The sequence below is a fragment of the Schistocerca nitens genome, chromosome 3, assembly GCF_023898315.1.
Source record: "Schistocerca nitens isolate TAMUIC-IGC-003100 chromosome 3, iqSchNite1.1, whole genome shotgun sequence".
NCBI classification, from domain to species: Eukaryota; Metazoa; Arthropoda; class Insecta; order Orthoptera; family Acrididae; genus Schistocerca; species Schistocerca nitens.
The window spans coordinates 144,132,027-144,152,755 of NC_064616.1; positions in this window are offsets into that span (position 1 = coordinate 144,132,027).

The window sequence follows — 20,729 nt, forward strand, 5'->3', positions numbered from 1 at the left end:
GATGAGGTGTCACTGGCAGGTTCATTAGGTTTGAGGAAGAAGAGGATTGTCTTTCTTAAGTGGAGTATTAAGGTATTGCATCCTACCAATACCGAATAAATCACTGAAACTACAGTTTTCCACAACATATACTTATCCAGCCAAAAATATAAGATGGTTTCAAATCTTAGGAGCCATAATCAAAAAAGATAACACAATCAATGCTATCGAAGCTAGTATTACTCATTTCCACCAGCAAAAGTGCAGAATTATCTTAGGTATACACATTTGGTAATTTTAATAGGTCTGCTCGACAAACAGTGTCTTCAGTACATATCAGGAAGGCATAATTTATAGTATATCGCAACCAACCATACCCTCCAGTTCAGATGCGTAGTTGTTCTTTGCACTCTCAGAGTTACTTCCACTAGAATTTTTCGAACTGATTTGCTTACGACGAACAGTCATCTCGATGTGCAGCATACAATACCACGTATACAGCAGACAGATTAATAAACCATAGTACTTCCAGACTGCCTTTTTTAAGTAGAGTATCAACATACTACATCCTGCCATTACCGAATAATCCATTAAAACCGCAGCCTTCCATACCATATACACTATGTGATCAAAAGTATTCGGACACCTGGTTGAAAATTACTCGTGGCGCCCTCCATCGGTAATGCTGGAATTCACTATGGTGTTGGCCCTCCCTCGGTCTTGATGACAGCTTCTACTCTCGCAGGCCTACGTTCAAACACGTGCTGGAAGGTTTCTTGGGGAATGGCAGCCCATTCTTCACGGAGTGCTGCACTGAGGGGAGGTAGCGATGTCGGTCGCTGAGGACTCTGTGCAGGCCAGTCCATTTCAGGGACGTTATTGTCGTGTAACCATTGCGCCACAGGCCATGCATTATGAACAGGTGTTCGATCTTGTTGTAAGATGCAATCGCCATCGCCGAATTGCTCTTCTACAGTGGGAAGCAAGAAGGTGCTTAAAACATCAATGTAGCCCTGCGCTGTGATAGTGCTACGCAAAACAACAGGGGGTGTAACCACCCTCCAGGAAAAACACGACCACACCATAACACCACCGCCTCCGAATTTTACTGTTGGTACTACACACTCTGGCAGATGTTCTATGGGCATTCGCCATACCCACACCCTGCCATCGGATTGCCACATTGTGTACCGTGATTCGTCACTCCACCCAACGTTTTTCCGCTGTTCAATATTCCAACCTTTACGCATTTTACACCAAGCCAGGCATCGTTTGGCGTATACCGGCGTGATATGTGGCTTATGGGCAGCCGCTCGACCATGAAATCCAATTTTTCTCACCCCCCACCGAACTGTCATAGAACATGCAGTGGATCCTGATGCAGTTTGGAATTCCTGTGTGATGGTCTGGATATATGTATGCCTATTACATATTACGACCCTCTTCAGCTGTCGCCCTGTACGCTTCTGTGCTGTAAGTGTCCCTTCAAGTTTCCACTTCACTATCACATCGGAAACAGTGGAACTAGGGAGTGTGGAAATCTTGCGTACAGGCGTATGACACATGTGACACCCAGTCACCTGACCACGTTCGAAGTCCGTGAGTTCTGCAGAGCGCCCCATTCTGCTCTCTCATGATGTCTAATGACTACTGAGATCGCTGATATGGAGTACTTGGCAATAGGTGGCAGCACAATGCATCTAATATGAAAAAGTACGTTTTTGGGGGTGTACGCGTACTTTTGATCCTATAGTGTGCATCCCATATTGATTTTAGAAATATCCTTCTGTATCGTTGGCATTTAGACAGGATCAAACTCGAACAGTCCATTTCCGTAGTAACATAACAGAGCTTGAAAACAGGTCCTTTTTAGCAGAAAAAGATGTAAGTGTTTCTCCGAGACGTTGTGTAGTCGGACATATCCATTCTGATAAAAAAAACTGGCGTTTTATCTGAATCCATAAACTAGTTGCCATCTGAAGAAGGTCATGGCAATAGCAGACGCTGATGGTCCATTTCAACGTCAACCAGATCGGTCTTAGACGGATTTTTTATATTCACACTACCTCCATATCAATTTCACTTTACACACACCATACTATGGAATATTATACAATGTCTGTAAAGTGCACACACTTTTCCCTATTAAAGTACCGATATATGACATCAACCCTCCTGCCAATATATATATATATATATATATATATATATATATATATATATATATATATATATATATATATATATATATAACAGAGGGAAACATTCCACGTGGAAAAAATATATCTAAAAAGAAAGATGATGAGACTTACCAAACAAAAGCGCTGGCAGGTCGATAGACACACAAACAAACACAAATATACACACAAAATTCAAGCTTTCGCAACAAACTGTTGCCTCATCAGGAAAGAGGGAAGGAGAGGGAAAGACGAAAGGATGTGGGTTTTAAGGGAGAGGGTAAGGAGTCATTCCAATCCCGGGAGCGGAAAGACTTACCTTAGGGGGAAAAAAGGACAGATATACACTCGCACACACACACATATCCATCCACACATACAGACACAAGCAGACATATTTAAAGACCAAATATTTAAAAAAGGGCATGTCTGCGGAGGGAATGTAAATAAAACTTAATGGGGTCGTTGTGGGGGTGTTGTGCGGGTGACATGGTACTAGAAGGTCGAAAGTGTAACGTGAGGCTGAAATGAAAATGAATATAAAAATATGTGGGGAGAGATAAAGGTGAAGTAGAAAGCAAATGGAGATCTGGTGTGAAAAGAGGCGAAAAGGGGTTGGTTGGAGCTGGGTTATGTTGATCCTGTGGTGAAATAGTGTAGGTAGAAAACGATGTGCATAAAGGTTAGGTGGTTGTGTTGCCGCCAAAACACGTTAAAGGGTGGAGAAATTCGGGAAAATTTCGAAAAAACTACGTGAGGATGTATTAAAAGTAGTGGTATGGTGGTGGCAGATTATGGAAATGAGGCTAACAATTGTCTGGTGGAGAAATTATAACGTTAAAACCTGTGGGAAGCGGCTAAAAATGATCGGTGATGTGAAAAAACGGAAATCGAAATAAAGCAAAAGTTATTAAAACTAGCCGAAAAGGTTGTTTAATAGCTGAAAGGAACTGTTTGTGAACTAGAAACGGTGGATTTTATAGCAGTAGCGGAAGAAAAAATTTTTTGGTTATGGTTTGGAAGTGGGTTACGTATTATTACGTATTGTTGAGTGTATATCGGCGGGATAAAATTGTATAGTGGATTACGGTAAAAAGGAGAAGGTGAATAAAAGGGAAACTACTGGCAAAAACAGAAGGAGGAAATAAGACGACAGAAAAGACTTCGAAATGTAACAGTGACAATAACAAACGTCATTGTTGGGTTCAAATTAATGATATGAATATAACAGAGGGAAACATTCCACGTGGAAAAAATATATCTAAAAAGAAAGATGATGAGACTTACCAAACAAAAGCGCTGGCAGGTCGATAGACACACAAACAAACACAAATATACACACAAAATTCAAGCTTTCGCAACAAACTGTTGCCTCATCAGGAAAGAGGGAAGGAGAGGGAAAGACGAAAGGATGTGGGTTTTAAGGGAGAGGGTAAGGAGTCATTCCAATCCCGGGAGCGGAAAGACTTACCTTAGGGGGAAAAAAGGACAGGTATACACTCGCACACACACACATATCCATCCACACATACAGACACAAGCAGACATATTTAAAGACCAAATATGTCTGCTTGTGTCTGTATGTGTGGATGGATATGTGTGTGTGTGCGAGTGTATACCTGTCCTTTTTTCCCCCTAAGGTAAGTCTTTCCGCTCCCGGGATTGGAATGACTCCTTACCCTCTCCCTTAAAACCCACATCCTTTCGTCTTTCCCTCTCCTTCCCTCTTTCCTGATGAGGCAACAGTTTGTTGCGAAAGCTTGAATTTTGTGTGTATATTTGTGTTTGTTTGTGTGTCTATCGACCTGCCAGCGCTTTTGTTTGGTAAGTCTCATCATCTTTCTTTTTATATATATATATATATATATATATATATATATATATATATATATATGTGTGTGTGTGTGTGTGTGTGTGTGTGTGTGTGTGTGGAAAGAGAAAGTGCATACATTAAGAAATCAAGTACCTGGAACAGCCAGACCCAATTACATCTGCTATGTAATGCTTTACACTAAAGTAATGTGTCACACAACTCAGATTTTCTTTTTCTCCCTGCAATACACCCCAATACGGAATCTAGTCACTACTTCGTGGAGTTTACATGTCACAAAGCACTTGTTACCGGAAGATGTGGAACTTTATAGTACAGATTTTAATAACAGTATTTTGCTGGAAATGAAATGACGTTTTTTAATCCCATGAAAGACTGCATACATTGACAGTCCGGTTTTACTGTATGTCAGTTCCATGCTTCAGCACTGAAAAATCGCGATTCTTCAACGCAGGTCAGGAGGAGTTAAGATCATCGTGAGAAATTCGAGGTGGTCACACTGTTGCTCCAGGAAGTGCAACATAGGCAGCCAGCCCTTGCAGCATCTCGTCTGGGCGAGGACGGCAGTGTTGGTAGGCATGGTCACTGGAAGCCGTGGCTTAGCCTTTCGTGTCCTTCAGGTACAAATAAATAGTCTGGCCTGTAGACTCTTCAGGTACACAAAACACTATGTAGATAGTATTGGACTAGACCGGAGACGACTGCCCAGCTTTTTCGTCTTGGGATGCCGTATTGTACTAAGATAATGAGCACTAAACTCGTGAAAAATGTCGTACGATGTATTTCCCATGTTTCTGTTGGCTAGGATGCGACTTGCGACTTGCAAGTAGGTTTCATTCTCCAATGCCGTTCCTATAGGACTTTAGCATATAGGGGCAGCGATTTAGACCATTATGAATTAATTAAAAGCCGGCCGCGGTGGTCTAGCGGTTCTGGCGCTGCAGTCCGGAACCGCAGGACTGCTACGGTCGCAGGTTCGAATCCTGCCTCGGGCATGGGTGTGTGTGATGTCCTTAGGTTAGTTAGGTTTAAGTAGTTCTAAGTTCTAGGGGACTTATGACCTAAGATGTTGAGTCCCATAGTGCTCAGAGCCATTTTTTGAATTAATTAAAACTGAACCAGAATCGATTTTATTCCACTTATATTTATATGTAGCTTTGTCAAGAGGTTCCTCTGAACAACTGCTATCGACAAGCCATTCAATTAAAAATGGAAAGAGTACGAAAACGCTTGGTAATTTAGTGGAAATACTTCTCAATAGCGGCAGGAGTAAGACTAGGTTAGACTTTTGCAATTACTGGAGAACGAATATGCCATGCCCATTTTTTTAAAGCTATTTGGAAGTTCTCTTGGTGTTACCTAGTAAAGTCACAGTATAGCCCACTCAAAAAATAATGACAGGAATGTATGACTAAACATCCACTTTTTTACATATGTGTTTTTCTCTAGATACTTTTGATGGCTTCATAACAGACTTAACAATTTCACTTCTGCTAACAGCTAAGCAGTGGTGACTGTTAAAAATGTCGTCGTTAATCTCGTATAACTTCTCAAGTTTGCCTTCGAAACATCATTTGCCCTACTTCGTTTGTAGACGTGTAAAATACAAATGGTAACAGCTAGAAAGAGTTACTGCTTCTGCATCAACATTTGTATGTCCTGAGCCCTACAGTTTGTGTGTTTTGTGAGTGTATAATGGGCCTGCCGTACACATAAGTCACCAGTGAGGTGTGTATATTTTTAAAATGTTGTGCAACTCGAGATGCTTGCAGCCACTCTAACGGCTTCAACGATACTTACATTTTCTGCGTTATGTTCGTCATAAGACCGCTGTTAATCATGAAAAACATTCGGCTCAATCTGACACTAATGCAGACACTGTCAATTACTGTTACACAGCGGAAATAAAAAATATCATCTAACGACACAAATGTCTTATGGTCATATACTGCTAGGAGGCATTCTTGATGGAGGCGATAAGCAATCATCGACTACGGAGTACTTGTTTTTTTGTGAAGCGTGAAATTATCCCGCGATAAAGAAATACACGTTGATTAGGTTTTTATTCACAGGAAGAATGCTGTTACTACTACCAGTCATCTTGAGGTCATGGTAATGCTTCGACAGTGCACTAACAGAATTTTGTACGTAGAAGAACACTTGACGTCAAAACTTAACGAGATCTATCCTTACACCTAATATTCAGATACTAATAACTACATCTACGTCTGTACTCCACAAACCACAGTGCAGTGCTTGGTGGAGGGTGCGTGTACACACCTCTCCCCCGTCCCCTCTTTCTCTTTTACTCATACGCATTATTGGGGAAGAGAAATCTTCGTCATTGTCCTGTAGTAGTACCTGAAGCTTTCTAATTACGCAAGATGCAAGTTTAAATACGTAATACGTTCCTTCACTCATACTGGAACTTAATTCCTGGAATTTCAAGACTAAAACTCCATGTGATTCACAACGCCATTCTTGTAGTATCTGGTATTGGTGGAGTTTGTGCGTATAAGAAATTATGTCCGCATCCACACGACCCTTATCTGCATCCGTAACCGGCGATATTAAAAGTTTTGTAAAACCCTTCAACCCTTTTGGTTAGACACAGCTCTGACAGTAGACTTACGCGACGCCTGAATTCACATCTGTAGAACGTCCCCTCTAGCTTCGAAGCTTTATTGCCAGTTAAATGTTGAGCATACATCGGTATCAGTGATGTCACATTTACATTCATCTCTTTCTGCATCTGAGAGTGGCACATAATATTTTCATCCATACTTATGTTCAGGACGTTATGTTGACAACCAATACTGTACCCAGGAAATGTTATTTCAACATTTTATGCACGATACTAGAAAGTTACACACTGAAGAATGAGAACGTAGAGGCCGATCAAGATCATATTTTACTGTAACGTAATTTGTCATGAAACTTCCTGGCAGATTAAAACTGTGTGCCCGACCGAGACTCGTACTCGGGACCTTTGCCTTTCGCGGGCAAGTGCTCTACCAACTGAGCTATCGAAGCACGACTCACGCCCGGTACTCACAGCTTTACTTCTGCCAGTACCTCGTCTCCTACCTTCCAAACTTTACAGAAGCGCTCCTGCGAACCATGCAGAACTAGCACTCCTTTCCTTCAGGAGTGCTAGTTCTGCATGGTTCGCAGAAGAGCTTCTGTAAAGTTTGGAAGGTAGGAGACGAGGTACTGGCAGAAGTAAAGCTGTGAGTACCGGCCGTGAGTCGTGCTTCGGTAGCTCAGTTGGTAGAGCACTTGCCCGCGAAAGGCAAAGGTCCCGAGTTCGAGTCTCGGTCGGGCACACAGTTTTAATCTGCCAGGAAGTTTCATATCAGCGCACACTCCGCTGCAGAGTGAAAATCTCATTCTGATAACTTGTCATGTTCACGGTACGTTGTACAAATTTTGAAGTTGTTTCGTAGTTACTAAAACGGATTTTGTGAAATTTTCTGCAGAACATTTCCGCGACGCTGATAAGTCAAGTGAAGTGGTACAAGTTCTCATATGTTGTATGTGATCATTTATACGTCAATTTATCGTAAGAGTAATTGTGCTACACTTCTAACTGTAACAAGTACCGCACTGCGTACTTTCGAGTATGCTAAAGTTAAACGTTCAGAGATTCACCGAATTAATAGTGAACATTTTTTATGTTGTATGTCATAACACAAACAGGGAACAGAATATGAAGCGAAGATTCCGTGGAACGACTTATCTTAGAATAGCTTATGCAACCATCTTATGGCAGCTTTCGGTAATTTACGGTATTGCAGAAGAAATGACTCAGGTGTAGGGCAGATATACTCAAGGATACCAGAAGTCGCGCAAACTTTTGCCCACAGAATAACTATTACGGCGGATACACACGTCCGTGTCGCCCTCTATCCATTGCAGTTCGTTGAGCTTACCGGTACCGCTCTTGGCTCACTAAGCAAACCGTTGACGAAGTGCGCAGCCTCCCTTTAAACTACACTCCTGGAAATTGAAATAAGAACACCGTGAATTCATTGTCCCAGGAAGGGGAAACTTTATTGACACATTCCTGGGGTCAGATACATCACATGATCACACTGGCAGAACCACAGGCACATAGACACAGGCAACAGAGCATGCACAATGTCGGCACTAGTACAGTGTATATCCACCATTCGCAGCAATGCAGGCTGCTATTCTCCCATGGAGACGATCGTAGAGATGCTGGATGTAGTCCTGTGGAACGGCTTGCCATGCCATTTCCACCTGGCGCCTCAGTTGGACCAGCGTTCGTGCTGGACGTGCAGACCGCGTGAGACGACGCTTCATCCAGTCCCAAACATGCTCAATGGGGGACAGATCCGGAGATCTTGCTGGCCAGGGTAGTTGACTTACACCTTCTAGAGCACGTTGGGTGGCACGGGATACATGCGGACGTGCATTGTCCTGTTGGAACAGCAAGTTCCCTTGCCGGTCTAGGAATGGTAGAACGATGGGTTCGATGACGGTTTGGATGTACCGTGCACTATTCAGTGTCCCCTCGACGATCACCAGTGGTGTACGGCCAGTGTAGGAGATCGCTCCCCACACCATGATGCCGGGTGTTGGCCCTGTGTGCCTCGGTCGTATGCAGTCCTGATTGTGGCGCTCACCTGCACGGCGCCAAACACGCATACGACCATCATTGGCACCAAGGCAGAAGCGACTCTCATCGCTGAAGACGACACGTCTCCATTCGTCCCTCCATTCACGCCTGTCGCGACACCACTGGAGGCGGGCTGCACGATGTTGGGGCGTGAGCGGAAGACGGCCTAACGGTGTGCGGGACCGTAGCCCAGCTTCATGGAGAGGGTTGCGAATGGTCCTCGCCGATACCCCAGGAGCAACAGTGTCCCTAATTTGCTGGGAAGTGGCGGTGCGGTCCCCTACGGCACTGCGTAGGATCCTACGGTCTTGGCGTGCATCCGTGCGTCGCTGCGGTCCGGTCCCAGGTTGACGGGCACGTGCACCTTCCGCCGACCACTGGCGACAACATCGATGTACTGTGGAGACCTCACGCCCCACGTGTTGAGCAATTCGGCGGTACGTCCACCCGGCCTCCCGCATGCCCACTATACGCCCTCGCTCAAAGTCCGTCAACTGCACATACGGTTCACGTCCACGCTGTCGCGGCATGCTACCAGTGTTAAAGACTGCGATGGAGCTCCGTATGCCACGGCAAACTGGCTGACACTGACGGCGGCGGTGCACAAATGCTGCGCAGCTAGCGCCATTCGACGGCCAACACCGCGGTTCCTGGTGTGTCCGCTGTGCCGTGCGTGTGATCATTGCTTGTACAGCCCTCTCGCAGTGTCCGGAGCAAGTATGGTGGGTCTGACACACCGGTGTCAATGTGTTCTTTTTTCCATTTCCAGGAGTGTATCTCTACCTCTTACGTTAATTGTAATCGTAAGAGTCGCAGGCCGATGAACAATACTTAAGAGGTGACACAAAAATGATTTTGTAACCGACTTCATACCTGGATGAATAAACGATCTTTAGTATTCTTCCGATAAACTCAATCTGGTATTATCCTTCCCTGCCGTCAGGTTTACGTGTTAGCTCCATCTTAAGCCGCTCCAGACAGGCAGATACTCTGAGATCTACATCTACACTTACGTCTACCTACACGCACATATACATCTATATACGAGGGAACTTTGGAAAATAAGTTACAGATTATTACGTTATGTGAAGTAACTTCTATTAAATGCTGCATTAAACTTCAGAGTGACACAAACACATAATACTAGTTTTCAGTTTAGTCACCGCCTCTCTTTAAACAACGGTCGGAACGTACTACTAAGCATTCAGTTGCTTGGCGATGACAACCGATTCCTGGCCACAGAAATATTCGAGAACTATTGTGCGACCGCCCACATCGTTGGAAAATCTCTTTTCCCCAGAAGTTCTTTAAGTTTCCCGAAATATGTAAATCGCATGGTGAAATACCTGAACTGTCTGGAGGATGTTTCGAAATCGTCACCCCCCTAACCCTTCCCACGACATCGAAAACGTTGAAGCAAGGCTTGTGTTGTCCGCGCCATGCAGGGTGTAGCACTGTCGTGAAGGAGAATGATGCCTTTGCCTGATTTTCCAAGATTCTTGTTGTTTATGGCGTCGCGCAGCAATGTCGGTGTTGCAGAGTACGAACCGGAATTAATGGTTGTCGCTTTTTTCATAAGCTCTGTGTAAGCAACTCTTTCACAGTCGAAGAAAACGAGGAAAATGGCCCTCCTTGTTGGTGATACAAATCTCTATTACCTCTGTGGAAGCGAGGAGGTGTGTATCCATTCCATCTGTTCAGGTTGAGAAACCATCACTCGTAACCATGCAGCTTAGAAAACCATTACCTGCAACGGTGTGACGCTCAAGGAAGTCCAGAGGTATCATAAGCCTTTCGTGTACATCTAACAGTGATTGCAAAACCCAGTGTGAGCAGAATTTCGGATAGTGTAGACGAGCTCGGGGAAGAAATTAGTACAGTGTACTGAAATGGGCATCTACTGAGCTGTGTCTGCGATAGCCATTCTGCGGTTGCTGCGAATCAGTTCCTCCACAGCCGGCACAGTTGCCGTCTGTGGTCGATGTTGATGGCCTTCCTTCCACACCATCTTCAAACTGTTGGTACCATGTCATTATAGCTGGATGCGACATTGCATTTGGTCCATATAACGCCAGAATTTCACGTTGAATTTGTGTGCAATTTAGGCGCTTTGACAACAAGAATGGTACAGTCCCGCTTACTTAATCTTTGCGTGTGAAATGGTGAGGCAACTGGAAATGCACCCCATACAGTGATGTACCTGTTACCCGGAATGTAACAAAGCTGTCTCTGCTGGGAACGCGGAACATGTTCTAAATGGTTCAAATGGCTCTGAGCACTATGGGACTCAACTGCTGTGGTCATCAGTCCCCTAGAACTTAGAACTACTTAAACCTAACTAACCTAAGGACATCACACACATCCATGCCCGTGGCAGGATTCGAACCTGCGACCGTAGCAGTCGCACGGTTCCTGACTGCGCGCCTAGAACCGCGAGACCACCGCGGCCGGCGAACATGTTCTCTCTTTTGACTATGCGCAATGGTTTTAGCGTGGGACGACATGTGTAAGCTAATTTCTGATGTCCCTACGTACACCTGATAGGAAAAATGTTGCCGTGACCGAATTTCGAATTAGCCTCCACGTTACGCTAGAACGAATAAGACTACGGCGTGTACAGATCTGATCATAAAAGTAAAAAGCACTTGTAATTGTGCGTGTAGTAGAAGAATTAACACCTTTGCGACAATTATCGTAAGGCCTCATCGTCTAAACAGGCAGGAAAACTGCTCTGCATTATTCGTAGCACAGCACACCTAGTAAAACCACTTCATTTCGTTCAAAATGTTCAAATGTGTGTGAAATCTTATGGGGCTTAACTGCTAAGGTCATCAGTCCCTAAGCTTACACACTACTTAACCTAAATTATTCTAATGTCAAACACACACACCCATGCCAGAGGGTGGACTCGAACCTCCGCCGGGACCAGCCGCACAGTCCATACTTCATTTCGTGATGTGGAGTGAACTATGTAAATGTCGGCAGCTGTAGCGTATGCATTGACAGGTCTGTGGCGCCGGGACTCGTGTAAGCTATGTTTTTCGGATCGAAACGGGCACCTTGAGGAATATATACTCGTTCTGGAACGTCATTCACTGGGGACAATACTGATTGGTCGGAAAATATCGTGCTTCGCCATTCACGAATGATGTTGTCCTCAGCAGACACTATTCGATATAATCGACGATCATCATGCACGTTTGATAAGTAGTCCGGCCTCCCGAATCCGGCGCCGAACCGTCTCCACGACCTGAGAAACACAGTGTTATGTTTCAACAGCATCGCATTTAAAGAGGGTCTTGTCGTGACGTGTTGACAGGTTCATTATCCTATACAGTTGTCGTAACACGCCAAAGTCCAATTCCAGCACGCGTACTGATTTCTACAGTAACTTGATGACGTTTTACCTTTCGTCGTACAGTGCGATCCTGAATGCCAATCCAAACGAGCAACGACGCGCTCACGAGTAGCCCTGGTCGCGCGGTTGGAGGCGCCGTGTCACGGACTGCGCGGCCGCTCCCGCCGGAGGTTCGAGTCCTTCCTCGGGCATGGGCGTGTGTGTTTTTCTTAGCATAAGTTAGAGTAAGTTACTTTAAGTAGTGTGTAAGTCTAGGGACCGATGACCTCAGCAGTATGGTCCCTTAGGAATTCACACACACACACACACACACACACACACACACACACACACACGAATAGCCTGTTGACAAAGAGGTATGGTGGGTGAATGATGTGACTCGAAAAAATTTGTACTAAGGTCTCATGGGACCAAACTGCTGAGGTCATCGTTCCCTATCCCTAAAAACTACTTAATCTAACTTAACTAACTTATCCTATGGACAACACCCACACCCATGCCGGAGGGAGGACTCGAACCTCCGACGGGGAGAACCGCACGGACCGTGACAAGACGCCTGCGACCGCGCGGCTACCCCGCGCGGCCAATGTGACTCTATTTAAAGCGATGTGGTGCAGGTATTTGTTCCTGTACTGTCACTGGCTGATGTAGAACGAATAGTACGCTTGCAGACATAACTGACGGCGACAGACTGTCAGTCTATTACCATGTAATAGCAGCAAACTGTGTGAATAATTCTCACATTGTGTTGTGTCTAGACAAGACAGCCTAGACACAATGAGAGGAAGCCGAAAGGCACGCGCTTAAACTCACGCAGGCTGGCGTGAGGTCTGAAACAGGATACGTAATGAATGCTATAAAGAAAAGTACGTAGCTTCTGGAATACTTAACTTTAATCTACATTTGTAGAACATCGCTCTTGATGATACATTAATAGAATCTCAATATCAATTGAATACGGCGCCTTCCTAGGTCGTAGCAAATGTAGCTGAAGGCTATGCTAACTATCGTCTCGGCAAATGAGAGCGTATTTGTCAGTGAACCATTGCTACGAACGTCGGCTGTACAACTGGGGCGAGTGCCAGGACGTCTCTCTAGACCTGCCGTGTGGTGGCGCTCGGTCTGCTATCACTGACAGTGGCGACACGCGGGTCCGACGTATACTACCGGACCGCGGCCGATTTAAAAGCTACCACCTAGCAAGTGTGGTGTCTGGCGGTGACACCACATTCCTCCCCCGCAAATCGGCGAACGGTGGTGTTATAAGGCTTCCGCCCGCCGTGGGGAGGACCCCATGTTGACGTATGCGATGAGGTGGGGAGCCTAACAACAGGCGAGGCTGTGCCACCCGCACCCGGCCGTTCGGTCCGAGGGGAGCTAGGAGACGCCTGAAAACCTAGTCCAGGGTGCACGCCAACATGCGGTGTATGCGCCCGTAGAGAGACAGGAGGGGCCGAAGGGTCGACCTCCATCGCGTCGGGGTACCCGACGGGCGAAGACGACATCTGGTCCGGAGCGGGCAAGAGGTCCATGTCGGAGGACAGCTGGTCACGGGAAGCGAGCGGCGGCGCGTGACCCAGGGAGGCGCTTGGCGGCTGCCTCGAAGCGTCTATTGCGGGCGGCGCCGGCGGGAGATCAGGCGGCGGCGGCGGCGGCGCGTCGCCACAGGGCAAAATGGAAGGCAGCGTCGGTAACACCTGGGGATGAGGCGAGTCAGTAGATGGGTCCCCAGGGCGCTGACCGGACGGCACCGTCGCTGAAAGCAGACGGAGAGCGGCAGAACCCGTGCGACGACAGAGGCGCAGCTGAGTGAGATGCCGACGCACCTCACCAGAGGCCCCCAAAACCAAATACATAGCGCGGCCGAGGCAGCGAAGAATGCGCCCTGCGAGCCAACGCCGTGAACCTCGATAGTTGCGATAAAATACAACGTCGCCTGGAGCAAAAGCAGGTGGCTGCCGCTGCACAGGAACCTGATGCGGCGGATGCAGGAAAGACATCAAGGTGCGATGAGAACGACCGTGGAGCAACGCCGCCGGCGAACGACCATCTCGGGGCTGAGAGCGATACGTGGACAAAAAGAGCAACAACGCGTCCTCCCGAGAATGCGACTCTTTCAACTTCACCATCTGTGACTTGAACGCCCGGACCAATCGTTCAGCGGCACCGTTTGACTGAGGCGAAAACGGCGCGGATGTCAGATGTTGCATACCATTGGCCTTGCAGAATGACTGAAATTCTGTGGACATGAATTGTGGGCCATTGTCGGAAACAACAGTCTGTGGAAGACCTTCAATGCAAAAGATAGCGGATAACGCTTGGTTGGTGGCAGATGACGTCGTGGAAGCCATCCTGACCACAAAAGGAAAATTACTGAAAGAATCGACCACAACCAACCATCGAGCATTCCAGAATGGACCAGCAAAATCGATGTGTAAGCGTTGCCAAGGGGAAGTGGCTTTTGGCCATGCAAAGAATTTCCGCGGCGGTGCGGATTGTCGTTCGGCACACGCCATGCAAGAAGAGCACATATTCGTAATCGCAGCATCGATTCCGAACCAAGTATAGTGCTGACGAGCAAGTTGTTTCGTTCGCACTATACCCCAATGTCCTTGGTGGAGACGCCGTAAGACAGAGGACTGTAACGAACGGGGGACCACGACCCTGGACTGATCATTATCAGAACGCAACAGCAAAACACCACGTCGAACAAAAAGTCTCTCCTTGTGAGCGAAAAGTCGGCGAATTAACGGATCCTCGATCTGTGACTTTGACAAGGGCCATTGAGTAGCAACAAAACGCAAAACGGTAGCAAGGACAGGGTCAGCAGCTGTGGCTGTAGCTACACGACGAAAATCAATCGGAAACGATTCGACCACGTCATCGGTTTCCGAATCAATGAACATACAAGCAAGTTCAGAAGAATCTAATGCTCTATCCTCAGCAACAGGCAAACGGGACAACGCATCGGCGTTTCCGTGCTTAGCAGTGGACCGATACAAGATCTAGTAGCGGTACAGCGAGAGGAAAATTGACCAGCGAATAAATTTCTGCGCTGTACGTGGAGGTACAGGCTTGTTCGGATGAAAAAGCGATGTCAAAGGTTTGTGGTCTGATGATGGTAAAGTGACGACCATACAAGAAATCATGAAACTTAGTAACACCAAATACGAGAGCCAAAGCGTCGTTCTCGATCTGTGAATAATTTCTTTGCGCAGACGAGAGCAATTTGGACGCAAAGGCAATAGGGTGATCATGCGATCCATCTTTGTGCGCAAGCACAGCACCGATCTCGAAATCCGATGCATCCACCATCAACAAAAGGGGTTTCTGGGGATCGAATGGCGTAAGGCAAGTATTTGAAAGCAACGCCGATTTCAACTGGCGAAAGGCGCGTTCGCATTCCGTCGTCCAGACGAACGGAACACCTTTACGGCGTAAGCGATGAAACGGAGCTGAAATGGAAGAGGCATGGGGAATATATCGGTCGTAATAAGTAATTTTACCCAGCATACTCTGTAGCTGCATCAAATTCCGCAGCGAAGGCAAGTCCTGTATGGCACGGAGGTGTACTGGACTGGGATGTATGCCTTGGGCATTGAGTACATGTCCCAGATAGGGTAAGTCACGAGCAAAAAACACACATTTGTCCTTCCGCAAGCGAAGACCATTTTGTCGCAAAACCTGAAATAATGTTCTGAGATTGGCTAAATGTTCTTCTTCCGTCTTTCCGGAGATCACAATATCGTCCAGATAGTTTGCTGCAGTAGGGACTGATGCACAAACAGTTTGCAGATATTGCTGAAACAATGCAGGGGCGGATGCACACCCGAATGGCAGTCTTTTGAATCGGTACAAACCAAGATGCGTGTTAACCACCAAGACGCGCTGGGATTCGTTGTCCACTGGTATTTGCAAGTACGCATCCGCTAGGTCCAACTTCGAAAAATATTTACCCGGGCACAGTTTGTCAAAAAGATCTTCCGGGCGGGGTAAAGGAAAAGTTGTAATCACTAGTTGTGGATTCACTGTGGCCTTGAAGTCCACACAAAGTCTCAATTTTCCAGAAGGCTTTGGCAAAATTACTAAGGGTGATGCCCAGAGAGAAGCCTGCACACGTTCAAGCACACCTTCTGATTCCAAATCGTGTAAGGTTCTTGCGACCTCATCACGCAATGCGTGGGGATTTTATTATATGCATCTAATGCAGACAAAATTTCGTCGTTGGACAGAGTTGCTACGTCGCGTCGGGGAAACAATTTCACTATCACACGGTACGTCTGCACCCCTACACACGACAATAAGTGAGGCTGCCGCTCGTTACCTTGAATTCTGTAGGCGGCGAGATGAAATCCAAATTGGCGTGACCACTCCGTCCAGCTTTCCATGGCCGCATCAAAATTCCGAAAAGGTGGTGCAACTGCGTGTTGTGGCTGCGGTAGCGGTGGAGCGGCGGCGGCCGCATCGTTTTGCAGTGCACGTTGACCCTGGACGAGCTGTCCAAGGGCATCCAATAACGCATGTAGCGTGTTGGGTTTCATTCACGTCAATGCTGTACAGGGCCTTAACTCTGGATGCGACTTACGCCGGCCACTTTTTGTCCTATCAGGCGTATGAATATATACTAGGCAGGCCACAGCACGGCGTATGGCGGAGGGTACATTTGATAACTTCTAGCCATTCCTTTTCCTGTTCCAAAAGAAACGAGCGACAAACGGCCGACTATATGGGTCGGTACGAGGCCTGATTTCTCTTTCTTCGTGGTCCTTACGCGAGAGATATGTTGGAGAAGCGGAATCGTTCTGCAGTCTGTCGCAAACGCCGAGTCCCTACACTTTCTCAATAGTGTTTCACGAAAAGAAGTCGTCTTCCCTCCAGAGGCTCCAGTTTGTGTTTACGGAGCATTTCATTTTCCATCTTTGTCAGATTTACATTGCCGCCTGCAAATCTTAAAATTTTTATTTCTTCTCCATGAACTTTAACTCATTTCCCAAATTTCTTCTTCGTTTTCTTTGCTGCTGGTTCTGTGTGCAGATCGAATAACAACCCTGTGTCACTCCCTTCTCAGCTGCTGCTTCCCTTTCATGTCCCTCGAATTTTTCAAGTGTTGTCTTGTGCCTGTACAAGTTGTAAGTAACTGTTTGCCCTGTGTGCTTTATCCTTGCTGCCTTCAGAATTTAAAAGAATGTAGCCCAGTTCATAGTGTCAAAAACTGTCTCCTGATTAACAAATGCTATAAACGTACGTTTTCCTTTCTCCAGTCTCCCTTCTAGGGTAAGCCGAAGGGTCGATATTGTCCTGCGTCTTCCTAAATTTTTCGGGAACCATAACTGATCATCGTCGAGATCAAGTTGTTCCAGATTTTTCATCTTCTGTAAATAATTGGTGTCAATATTTTGCGACTATGACTTGTTAAACTGATGGTTCGATAGTATTCACAACTGTCAGCAACTGCATTCCTTGGAATTTGAATTATCACACAGTTCCCGAAGTGTGAGGGTATTTCACTTGTCTCATATATCGTGCACACTGTGTGGAATAATTTAGTCATATCTGGCTCGCTCAGCCGGCCGAAGTGGCCGTGTGGTTAAAGGCGCTGCAGTCTGGAACCGCAGGACCGCTACGGTCGCAGGTTCGAATCCTGCCTCGGGCATGGATGTTTGTGATGTCCTTAGGTTAGTTAGGTTTAACTAGTTCTAAGTTCTAGGGGACTAATCACCTCAGCATTTGAGTCCCATAGTGCTCAGAGCCATTTGAACCATCTGGCTCGCTCAAGGATCTTAATAATTGTGATGGAATGACGTCTATAACAGGGGTCTTGTTTCTACTTACGTCTTTCAGAGTTCTGTAAAATTCTTTTCACAGTATCATACTTCGCATCTCATCTTCACCAACTTCCTCTCTTCTTTCTATTGCACTGTCTTCGTTTGTTTCCATTTTATAGGCCCCCTACGAGTTGATATTTACTCGACGTTAGTTTGTCGACCAACTAACCACAAGTACTGTGTTCGAACACTATGGGACTGATTTTCTTATTAATCTGCATTAACTTATAAAATATATAGGGCGCTTATAATTAAACTTTTGCTACTTGAGAAGACCTCCATGTAAAACGAGTGATAGTAGGAAAATGAAATTTTGTAGAAGCATTTGTAAGGACATGTGGAAGAGAAGTAATGAACAAACCATTGAAAGAAACACACGTGTTTACGTTCCAGGTTACACACGTTGCTCAGTATGACGACCATCTGCATACACGACAGCCTGGAAGCGCACTAGAAATTGGTCTACTGCTGCCCGATACGTCTCAGGTGGGATATTGGCTACCTCCCTCGCTATCCTCTTGATCACGAGGTCCCGGATTCCATTCCCGGCCGCATCAGGGATTTTCTACGCCCAGGGACTTCGTCTTTGTGTTGCTCTCATCATTTCCTAATCATTCGGGAAAATGGCGAGACTGGACAGTGGAAAGACTGGGAAACCACGCTGCTGGGTGCTCCACAAACCGAATTCATCGTCGTCATCTTCCTCGCTATGCTCATCTTTAATCTCCACATTGCGCCCAGCATTCTTAGTCGTGGCAACAATAAGTTCTTCAACAACTTGTGCGCAATATATTGGACGTCGGCCTCTCCAGGGAGCAATTGCCAGATCTCCAGTTAATTTGAACTTCCGAATCACATCCTTCAGCCCCGGTGCAGATACAGGACCTCTCAATATTTTTTTAACGCACTGATACTCGCGAAGAGCAGCAACACTATTGCTGTTGTTTTGGTAAAACAGCTTTACGAGTAAAGCTCCACTCACCTTGCGAGACCCATGTTGACTATCGGCAACTGTAATGCACACTGAAGGTTGTGTTTCAATACTGCGTAGCCGTACCAATACCGGCGCCTAAGAAAAAGTCGTGGCACTAAACTTCTGACAAAGCAAATCCTGCGGCACACAGTCTGAACATCATAACCGTGAAGTTGGGTACCCATACGGTAAATATTTTTCCGTCTACACTGGTTCAAGTAGCGAAAGTTTTATTACACTACTGGCCATTAAAATAGCTACACAAAGAAGATGACGTGCTACGCGAAATTTAACCGACAGGAAGAAGATGCTGTAATATGCAACACAGAGCATTCACACAAGGTTGGCGCCGGTGGCGACACCTACAACGTGCTGACATGAGGAAAGTTTCCAACCGATTTCTCATACACAAACAGCAGTTGACCGGCGTTGCCTGGTGAAACGTTGTTGTGATGCCTCGTGTACGGAGGAGGAATGCGTACCATCACGTTTCCGACTTTGCTAAAGGTCGGATTGTAGCCTATCGCGATTGCGATTTATCCTATCGCAACATTGCTGGTCGCGTTGTTCGAGATCTAATGACTGTTAGCAGCTTATGGAGTCGGTGGGTTCAGGAGGGTAATACGGAACGCCGTGCTGGATCCCAACGGGCTCGTATCACTAGCAGTCGAGATGACAGGCATCTTATCCGCATGGCTGTAACGGATCGGATGAATCCAGGTTCTGCCTACAGCATAATGATGGTCGCATCCCTGTTTGGCGACATCGTAGTGAATGTACATTGGAAGCGTGTATTCGTCATCGCCATATCGGCGTATCACCAGGCGTGATGGTATGGGGTGCCATTAGTTACACGTCTCGCTCACCTCTTGATCGCATTGACGGCACTTCGATCAATGGACGTTACAGCTGAGATGTGTTACGACCCGTGGCTCTACCCTTCATTCAGTCCCTGCGAAGCCCTACATTTCAGCAGAATAATGCACGACCGCATGTTGCAGGTCCTGCACAGGCCTTTCTGGACACAGAAAATGTTCGACTGCTGCCCTGGCCAGCACATTCTCCAGATCTCTCACCAATTGAAAACGTCTGGTCAATGGGTGCGGAGCAACTGGCTCGTCACAATACACCAGTCACTACTGTTGATTAAGTGTGGTATCGTGTTGAAGCTGCATGGGCAGCTGTACCTGCACACCCCATCCAAGCTCTGTTTGACTCAATGCCCAGGCGTATCAAGGCCGTTATTACGTCCAGAGATGGTTGTTGTGGGTACTGATTTCTCAGGATCTATGCACCCAAATTGCGTGAAAATATAATCACATGTCGGTTCTAGTATAATATATTTGTCCAATGAATACCCGTTTATCATCTGCATTTCTTCTTGGTGTAGCAATTTTAATGGTCAGTAATGTATATCCCCCCTGTAGTTGACGGAATCCAATGACTGATCGGCGATCATGTTGTCAAACGATATCGAGTCTCCTAGTTTATTTACGCCCATTACATTAATTTCAAGCTCAGCAGCCCGTCTTTCTGCCAAACGCATCCAACTATAGTCAGGAACTTCGACATTTTTCATAAGAACGTGTAAGTATTAGTATCGAAACATTCAGCAGCTATGATTTGACGTAGCGTAAGAAATTCCAGATTCATTGTTCATGCCATATTTACACAGGGGGAAAGGTCAGACTTCAATGCTGCGACGACGTTGAGGTCCTTAAGAGCGAATCACTGGATATGAATAGCGACTGAACTGAAGTGTGACCGTTTTTGAATACAGCATCTGTTTATTTGCCCAAGTCACGATCGGAAACCACATACGTGCATTCTAATGAACGGACGGGATTTGACACCCCATCCTCTCAAATACCAGTACATCGTGTTAACGATTGTGACCTATCGCTCGAGTTAATAAAACAGAAAACATTCAGAATATACGACAAA